The 9,816-nt window shown below is 44.8% G+C and overlaps 1 non-coding gene across 1 annotated transcript; it reads right to left on the bottom strand.

Moving 5' to 3' along the window:
* Positions 1 to 357: 357 nt before the first annotated feature.
* Trnaa-cgc (transfer RNA alanine (anticodon CGC)) lies at positions 358 to 430 on the bottom strand. Its single transcript has one exon. It is a non-coding gene; the product is annotated as a tRNA-Ala (tRNA).
* Positions 431 to 9,816: the final 9,386 nt, after the last annotated feature.

Raw genomic sequence — 9,816 nt, 5'->3', positions numbered from 1 at the left:
CTGTGATGTTAACACATATATTTAAAAAAGTTGCTGAATAAACGCAAACACCCATTTCCTTCTTTAAGTGTTACCATTGTGTATTCTATAGGTATGATCCAAATGCTTGCTACAACAAATAGCGTATTGGCATACCTCACCTCACACCATGTAAAGGGTGTAGCCTTACACTTTTAAAATGAATACTTGGTTGGTTGTTAGTGTTTAACGTCCCGTCGACAACGAGGTCATTAGAGACGGAGCGCAAGCTCGGGTTAGGGAAGGATTGGGAAGGAAATCGGCCGTGCCCTTTCAAAGGAACCATCCCGGCATTTGCCTGAAACGATTTAGGGAAATCACGGAAAACCTAAATCAGGATGGCAAGAGACGGGATTGAACCGTCGTCCTCCCGAATGCGAGTCCAGTGTGCTAACCACTGCGCCACCTCGCTCGGTAAAATGAATACTGTGATGGGAACAGTGCAAATAGCGGATATAGTACTGAAAATCAGTGAAGTCTCTACCTAAATAAGTGTAAACTCACGTTCATGGTATGAATTTATGCTTGGTACATAGATTATACAGCTGAGAATATTGAATCTTGCACTGAATATGTTACAAAATAAGCACTTAACACCATCCAATAGCCCTTAACATACATCCAGCTTGCAAGTTGTACACAATATGGTGAGCAGAAGATTCCACCGGCCGGCCGGAGTGGCCGTGCGGTTCTAGGCGCTACAGTCTGGAACCGAGCGACCGCTACGGTCGCACGTTCGAATCCTGCCTCGGGCATGGATGTATGTGATGTCCTTAGGTTAGTTAGGTTCAATTAGTTCTAAGTTCTAGGCGACTGATGACCTCAGAAGTTAAGTCGCATAGTGCTGAGAGCCATTTGAACCATTTTTGAGATTTCAGCAATAACGTAATGCTCTTACGACCCAGCAACAACACGATAATCAGTACTGAGCGAAGAATCCAGTGATGTGATGGATAGACGTGTATTTTCTTGTGAGTGGTGCCAGTGTGTCTTAGGAGGGGAAAGACGTAATCCTCTTAAAAGCGAGCGAGTATTAAGAAACAAAAAACAAAAAAGCAACGAATATGTTATACTACGAGTGTATCTCACCCTTGGTTCTATAGGAAACGAAACACTGCTTTGGTCGGTGTTGGGTTGACGATATGTTCCCAATCTGCAGCTTGACCCTCCCATAGCCAAGTATTTCGCTATTGTTTCAGGAGTCGGCATTTCCTAGAATTACGTTTGATTTCTGCAGACCTGAAACAGTATATCATTGTCAATCTAACACCGACCAAAGCAGAGCATCGCCAACAGATGAATATTTGTATGTACCATCAGCGAGGGGATATAACAGGTCTAGAAAAGCAGAACCACTACCAATGGGATAGTCCAGCTGCAAACTGGAAACGATATATCATTGTCAACCTAATACCAACCAAACCAGAGCACCTGCTGTGGATCGAGCTTTTTGCGTACCATCAGCGACAGGATAGAACATACCTGGAAAACCATTACCCTGACTTTGGGGGGGGGGGGGGGAGAGGAGGGGACGTAGGAGGGGATGTAAGACCAGATCTAAGCTGCGTAGTCTCTGTCCACACATCGAGGTGAAGACCCAGGCACTGTTCTGGTGGAAGGATTTCTTTTTCAACAATCATGTGATGTTATTACAATGTCGATCTTCCTATAGAACCAAGGGCTGGATGCACTCATAGCCTAACATAGTAGTTGCTATTGTGTGTGTTTTTCTTCTTTTTTTAATTTCTGCTCGCGTGTAAGGGGAATACATCTCTCTCTTTCTCAGACACACTGGTACCACTCACAAGAAAAGCATGTCTATCCATCCTGGAACGTTCGCTCAGTATTGATTAGCCGGCCGCGGTGGTCTCGCGGTTCTAGGCGCGCAGTCCGGAACCGTGGGACTGCTACGGTCGCAGGTTCGAATCCTGCCTCGGGCATGGATGTGTGTGATGTCCTTAGGTTAGTTAGGTTTAAGTAGTTCTAAGTTCTAGGGGACTGATAACCACAGCAGTTGAGTCCCATAGTGCTCAGAGCCATTTTTTTTTTCAGTGTTGATTATGATGCTGTTGTTTGGTCCTACCAGCATTACGTTATTGGTTATTGGTGAAGTCTCCTACTCACCATAGTGTGTGAAGCTTGCCACTTGAATGTATATTTAATGGCTGTGGCTGGTGTTAAGCGTTTATTTTGTAGTATATTCAACCCAAAATTCCATGTTCTGGTTCAATAATCATTGTAGCAAGCATAAGTTCAAAACACTAGTGTGAGTTTACACTTATTCAGCTCGAAATTTCATTTATTTAGTACTATATCCACTGCTTATACTTTCACAGTACTTGCTTTAAAAATATGAGACTACACCCTTTACACAATGTCAGGTGAGGTCTCAAAAATGGCTCTGAGCACTATGGGACTCAACTGCTGAGGTCATTAGTCCCCTAGAACTTAGAACTAGTTAAACCTAACTAACCTAAGGACATCACAAACACCCATGCCCGAGGCAGGATTCGAACCTGCGACCGTAGCGGTCTTGCGGTTCCAGACTGCAGCGCCTTTAACCGCACGGCCACTTCGGCCGGCCAGGTGAGGTCTGTCAGTACAATATTCGTTGTAGCAAGCATAAGCATCACACCTAGAGAATAAACGATGGTAATACTTCATGCAGCAAATGAATTTTTGTGTTTATTCAGTCACTTTTTTAAAATAAATGTGCTGACATTACAGCAGTTGAGCTGCTAAAAACGTCAACATTTTAGGCAGACACGCTTCACAAGGATCATGTGATCTATGTAAAATTCCTCCTCCACCATCTATTCATTTACCGGCTGTACAGCAGGAATCTGATCCTTCCCCAGCATCTAGAACACACACACACACACACACACACACACACACGCACACGCTGTTATTCGGTACAGTGGCGTGTCTGGAACCTCTACCAGAGAGTTTACCTCAGGAATCAGAATAAATGTGTGCAGTGACAGGTTATAACCACATGCAGTAGAGTAGGCTAGCGAATGCAGACACTGCTCTCCAGCTGTGAGGGGGAGGGGGGCGTGGGGGGGGGGGGGGGGGTGAGAGCGGGTCGATCGGCACACTATGAGACTACTAGTATAAAGATCTGCGTGTATATCATTTATGTGGGTGGTGTTATTTCAATGTTTTTCGCACATGAGGCTGATTTTACTTAGCGAAGGACCACTTTCGGACAATATCGGCACCGTCAGGACGTTTGAAAGTACGCGGCTATTGATCGTTCAGTTCTTCATCCATAACGAATAGTCCAGGAAAGGCAGTATTTCCGTGAAATACGGTTAACGTTTTGCAGGAACCATCCTGTTATTTAGTATCTAGTCAATCTGCGACTGCTTTTGCAGACCAGAAACAGTATCTCACTGCCAGTAGATAGATCTCTTTGTGTACCATCAGCGGCAGGCTAGAACAGGCCTGTAGAACAAAATCCCTACCTATGGTAGGAGAAGAGGGAGGAAGGAGGGGAAGTACGAACAGAGGTAATACAGGGTTACTGGTTAGTGTTAGTCCACACATTGAGGTGAGCACACATGGGGCTGATGCCACTCTCTCCTGGTGAGATCTTTTGGCGTCGGTTTTTGCAGAACTTCTTTTATTACAATGATTTTTTCTCAGTTCCCAAAGCGTGTGTTGTATTATGACCTCTTGTTTATTAGTGGCGTTTTTTTACCACGGTTTCGATGAGTAATTATAGCAGCGGAGCATATTCCATCAGTTGTGGTAGTGTGTATTGGTCTCCCTACCCTTCCGTGTTAGTTTGTTGCCCAGTTCCTTCATACCATGTATCTGTGTACAAGTTTCTGAGCACCTATTTCACTTGCAGATTTGGTATGTGGAAAAGGTCAAAGTTGTCTCCTGCATTGTGGACTGACTGGCCATTTCAAAAATCATGAACAGCTCCAGCACAGTCTGTAGTCCCTATGGGTTGCGAAATGCATCCTCAGTCCATACAGCTTCATCACTATTATTTGCTGTAAAGTATTCGTCATATACTTATTCATTATCAACGCCTTCCATTCCCCACGTGGGGGGCGTTTACGCAGTACTCAGCTCTAAGCTTACAGGTGAAACACTTATTAATCTCCTCTATTTTCAACACCGACATGTCCTCATATGAATACATTTCCTACCAAAAATAAAGACAGTACCTTCCACTCCAGCCTTTTTCCAGCCAATTCACAAGTGGGGGCCGTGGGTGATGGACAGTGAGGGCAGGTGGGGGCTGCTGTAGGTCAGTTTCAAGGACACTCTGGTGGCTGTATTGCGGCCTAGGGCAGTCAGTCTTCAAACTTCGATATGAACATACACATATGCACGATCGGAAGAAGTGGGGACGTCGGAAAGTGGGGGCAGGGGCTGGCAGAGAGTTTGGGTGGGGGTGCCTGTAGAATAGTTTCAAGCGCCCTCTGATGGTGGTATTGTGGACTAGGACAGTTGATCTTCAAACTTCGTCGTGAACATAGATATGCGCGATTGGAAAAAGTGTGAGTTAGAGGTCTGCAGAAACTGGGTGTGGGAGGTTGCAGAAAGGTATGGGGTGACGAAGTGTGTAGGACAATCCAACGCCCTCAAAAATAAATAAAGTAAATAAATAAAGACTCTGTACATTACATCTTTCTTCTCCAGCAGCTCAGCACAGATTGAGCCTTTTTCCCGCCAATTTACAAGTGGTGGAGGGAGGAGAAGTGGGGGAGGGGAGGGCTGAGGGAAGCCCCAGGAAGGGGTCAAGTGGGTCAAAACTGAACAAGTGTTCCTTTACCCAGAGGCGTTAAGGAGGAGGTGGGGAAGGGGTGTTCTCAGAAGGACAGATTATCCCCAGAGGGTCATTAAACAACCCTCAGCGGATCACAAAACTCTTAGCAGAACAACAGGTTAAGGGGAGGAGAAGGGGGTAATTAATTGATCATTTTAATTAATCAACATATAAATTTGATACAAAAATTGGGTCAGGATTCGCTTCATCCCACTACTCTCCTGTGCCCTATGTTGTTGGGCGCACCATTGTCAGCGTGCTTCTACTGTAGAACATCATGAGTGGCTACAATAATAGTCGCCATGCTGATAGTCCGCGGTGTTGCAGACGTTGTTGTATTGTATGTGACGATACTTGTCTTACTGCAAACAAACTCATTTCCTGACTCGAGGTACGTGGCGTAGGTGTACAGTCATGTGTGGCAGAGGATATAATATTTCTGTCCAGTCGGAGACCAGTCGCGTGGGTTCAGTAAGGTCCTGCACGACTTTGAGCATGGCCCACCAGAAAACTGATTCAATATTCGCATCACGATCGCGGAGCCCCGACTAACGCGAGCAGCAATATCGAAAAAAAGAAGCTTCAACCTGTACAGGGCGCGAACCTACCGGTATCGAACTCCATCATATGCTGGTAGACGTTTCTCTTTCTTACACTAGGCTTAAAACAATATTCTCATAAGCAACGAACACGCGAATGCGATATCAGAAAGAGAAATGTACTATTTTACCTTTGCTTATTTGCAGAATGTAGTGACATTACTTCTACACTGTGCAGCTGTCCAAGTACATAATACACTTCATAACAATTCGACATTTCTTTATACTGTCCTCACGGTGTTGCAGTTTTTATTGCCAAAATTGTGCACTCTCTAATCAAAAGTATCTGAACACCTATAATAGCATAGCACCACTGACCATCGTGTCATCAATTAGCTTATGTTTTCACGTAGATGCGGTATGGCGGGATGGGGGTGAGCACGTCACACTCTCGGTCATTGTCAGGTTAGCGGACCTGGTGCCGCTACTGTTCTTCTTAGTTGTCATCACGAGGGTGCTGCAACCCGTTTCATTCCTCCTATCAAGGCAAAATCCCTGGCAATGTCGGGAAACGATTCGGGTCTCCCAGCCACACAGACCACTCAGTTATGAAGGCGGCCAGGACACCTATTAGTGAACACTGATATGGGTTATGTCTTTAGCCGATTAGAAACTGTAGCTGTGCACGTTAGCACACCAATTCCGGAATGCGGAGATGTGCGTCATCCTCAGCGGATTAACGACGAGGGCCTGTGTGCCAGCCTGCCTCGAAGTTGTTTTTAGGCGGTTTCTCACATCCAACTAGATGCTTAACGGGCTGGTACCCACATCCCGCGTCGGTTAGACGATGCGCAAGCATATTGAAAACATTCTTGCACTTTCACGTGGGATGATAGAAGCAGACAAATTGAGTACACACATTTCTTCCTGGACGAGAAAGTAGTGGTGACGTGAAGTGCACGTGGCCATCCTCTGCCACCAACATTGCCAAATCCAGACTAACATGCCGATCCTGTAATACATGCGATAAGGCCAAGAAAAAAAGAAGAAGAAGCAAAAGAAGAAGAAGGAGAGTATGCACAATGGTGTAAAAAACATTCATATCCGTTCACATTTAGCGTTTTCTTAAGCGTAATAAGGGCCCACACTCTGTCAACGAAAGACACATCCGTACTGTAACACCATCTACTCTGTACTTCATCTACATCTACATCCATACTCCGCAAGCGACCTGACGGTGTGTGGCGGAGGGTACCTTGAGTACCTCTATCGGTTCTCCCTTCTATTACAGTCTCGTATTGTTTGTGGAAAGAAGGATTTTCGCTATGTCTGTGTGTGGGCTCTAATCTCTCTGATTTTATCCTCATGGTCTCTTCGCGAGGTATACGTATGTTCTCGAAACTTCAACAAAAGCCCGTACCGAGCTACTGAGCGTCTCTCCTGCAGAGTCTCCCACTGGAGTTTATCTATCATCTGCGTAACGCTTTCGCAATTACTAAATGATCCTGTAACAAAGCGCGCTGCTCTCCGTTGGATCTTCTGTAATTCTTCTGCCAACCCTATCTGGTACGGATCCCACACTGCTGAGCAGTATTAAAACAGTGGGCGAACAAGCGTACTGTAACCTACTTCCTTTGTTTTCGGATTGCACTGTTAGCGCAACACATGAAGGCAGGTAAGGCTCTCCGGACATTTTCCAAACACATGGTAAAGCGAGATTCATCACTCCAAATCACTCGTCAGTGTACAGTGGCGCCGCTCTTTACATCGCCTCCGGCTTCGCTGAGAACTGTGGCTTATGAGGAGTTGTACATCTCTCCCAACTCTCTGTGCTAGTCGGATAGCTGGTAGCACACAAGTGATTCGTTCTTCCTCTCATTTAATGCGATTTCTTATAGCCACCCTCCGCAATGCTCGACGGGCCCCATCCGTTAGAGTAGAAGAGGTCTGGCTGGTCTCGGTTTGGCCGTGGTTGCTCCTACGCGTTTCCACTTCACAATTACATTACCAGCAATCGACTTGGGCCGCTTTAGGATGGATTTGTTGTTTAGGGGACATTCTATGAGTAGTCCACATTCGGAGTCACTGAGCTGTCGTCACCGAACCATTCTGCTCTTACTGCTTCTGGCAACATAGTACTCTCCGTCTCCATTCGTACTGTTGCTTCCGCCTCTCGTGACATATATTGGTCAATTCCACATTACATAGGGGTGTCCAGATACCTTTGATCAGGTAGTATACATAGTAAAATAGTTGTTACTCAGATATGAGTGGAAGATTGAAAAGAAATAGCCAATATTTTCATAGCATAATTACGGAAAACTGCAGGTGAAAATACATGGAGAAAATGCACTTGTTCGAGACGAAAGCCACTTAAATACCCAAATATGGAGCTAAGTAAGGAATACAATCCCAGAAGTGCTTTTACAACAGCACTGAATAATAGTTATGTCAACACGAAAACTATAAATCGTAGAACTGCACAAGGTGGCATCCACAATATACTTTATGGTGATCCATTGTTTTCTCTCAAAAATAGGGTTTGATTTGATGTTGACATCAATGCAACACGTAATCCTAATGTTCCTTTGATTACAAGTAAACCATGTACAGAAAAAGGTACTTGACTCAAATTAAACAGGAAAGGGATTCATATCTCCCTCCGCCCTTCCGTATTTAGGAATTTCATCGCTCCCTTAAATTGCTTGAAAAGAATACTTATCTATCGGACGTTAAACTCTAAACTTGTTCCCTTCCTTTGATTTTCGTTTAGAAATCTGTTTAGGTGGAGCCACAGCTGCAGCTTCTAAGTAAAAGACTTTGGTCTTACTGCATCAAAGAGACACCCTCTTTCAAGACTAGTGTGATGATTGCAACATATTTAAAGAGTCCTGTGATAATACACTCTAAGACAAAAAAAGAAAAAACGATGCGCCACGGAAGAATTATCCAAATGGGACGTAAATGTTATGTACATGTGCAGAAAAATAAACGAGTACAATTTCAGAAAAATTGGATGATTTATTAAAGAGAGAGAATTTCACATACTGAGAAAGCCAATAACGCGTTGGTTTATCTCTAGCTCTTATGTAAGCACTTATGCGGCTTCCCATTAATTGACGGAGTTGTTGGATCTCTTCCTGAGGGAGAGGTATATCGTGCCATATTCTGTCCAATTAGCGCATTAGATCGTCAGAATTCCGAGATGGCTGGAGCGCCCTTCCCATACTGCTTCAAACGTTCTCAATTGGGGAGGGATCCAGCGACCTTTCTGGCCGAGGCAGGGTTTGGCAACTTCTACGACAAGCAGTAGAAATCGGTAGGGCATTATCTTGCTGAGATGTAAGCCCAGGATGGCTTGCCATGGAGGGCAGCAAATCGGGGCACACAATACATCGACGTATCGCTGCGCTGTAAGTGTGTCGCGGATGGCAACTAAAGGGGTCCTGCTATGTAATGAAATGGTACCCCAGACTATCAGTCCAGGTTGCAGGGCCGTATGGCGGGTGACAGTCCGGCTGGTATCCAGCTGCTGTCGAAGGTGTCTCCAGACACATCAGTTCGAAGACGAATTCATCACTGAAGGTAATTCTACTCCAGCCAACAACATTATATGCCTGACTTTGGGTTGATAACCATGCACTAACCTGAACAGAAATCCTGTTCATCCTGCCACCACACTTCACTAATTCCCACTATATCTAACATTATGTAAATGTACAGGGTTATTACAAATGATTGAAGCGATTTCACAGCTCTACAATAACTTTATTATTTGAGATATTTTCACAATGCTTTGCACACACATACAAAAACTCAAAAAGTTTTTTTAGGCATTCACAAATGTTCGATATGTGCCCCTTTAGTGATTCGGCAGACATCAAGCCGATAATGAAGTTCCTGCCACACTCGGCGCAGCATCTCCCCATCAATGAGTTCGAAAGCATCGTTGATGCGAGCTCGCAGTTCTGGCACGTTTCTTGGTAGAGGAGGTTTAAACACTGAATCTTTCACATATCCCCTCATAAAGAAATCGCATGGGGTTAAGTCGGGAGAGCGTGGAGACCATGACATGAATTGCTGATCATGATCTCCACCACGATCGATCCATCGGTTTTCCAATCTGCTGTTTAAGAAATGCCGAACATCATGATGGAAGTGCGGTGGAGCACCATCCTGTTGAAAGATGAAGTCGGCGCTGTCGGTCTCCAGTTGTGGCATTAGCCAATTTTCCAGCATGTCGAGATACACATGTCCTGTAACGTTTTTTCCGCAGAAGAAAAAGGGGCCATAAACTTTAAACCGTGAGATTGCACAAAACACGTTAACTTTTTTGGTGAATTGCGAATTTGCTGCACGAATGCGTGAGGATTCTCTACCGCCCAGATTCGCACATTGTGTCTGTTCACTTCACCATTAAGAAAAAATGTTGCTTCATCACTGAAAAGAAGTTTCGCACTGAACGCATCC

The sequence above is a fragment of the Schistocerca nitens genome, chromosome 3 (assembly GCF_023898315.1).
Source record: "Schistocerca nitens isolate TAMUIC-IGC-003100 chromosome 3, iqSchNite1.1, whole genome shotgun sequence".
In the NCBI taxonomy this organism is placed as follows: Eukaryota; Metazoa; Arthropoda; class Insecta; order Orthoptera; family Acrididae; genus Schistocerca; species Schistocerca nitens.
Note: the sequence above shows the minus strand (reverse complement) of the source record. Positions and strands in the feature narration are given on the sequence as shown.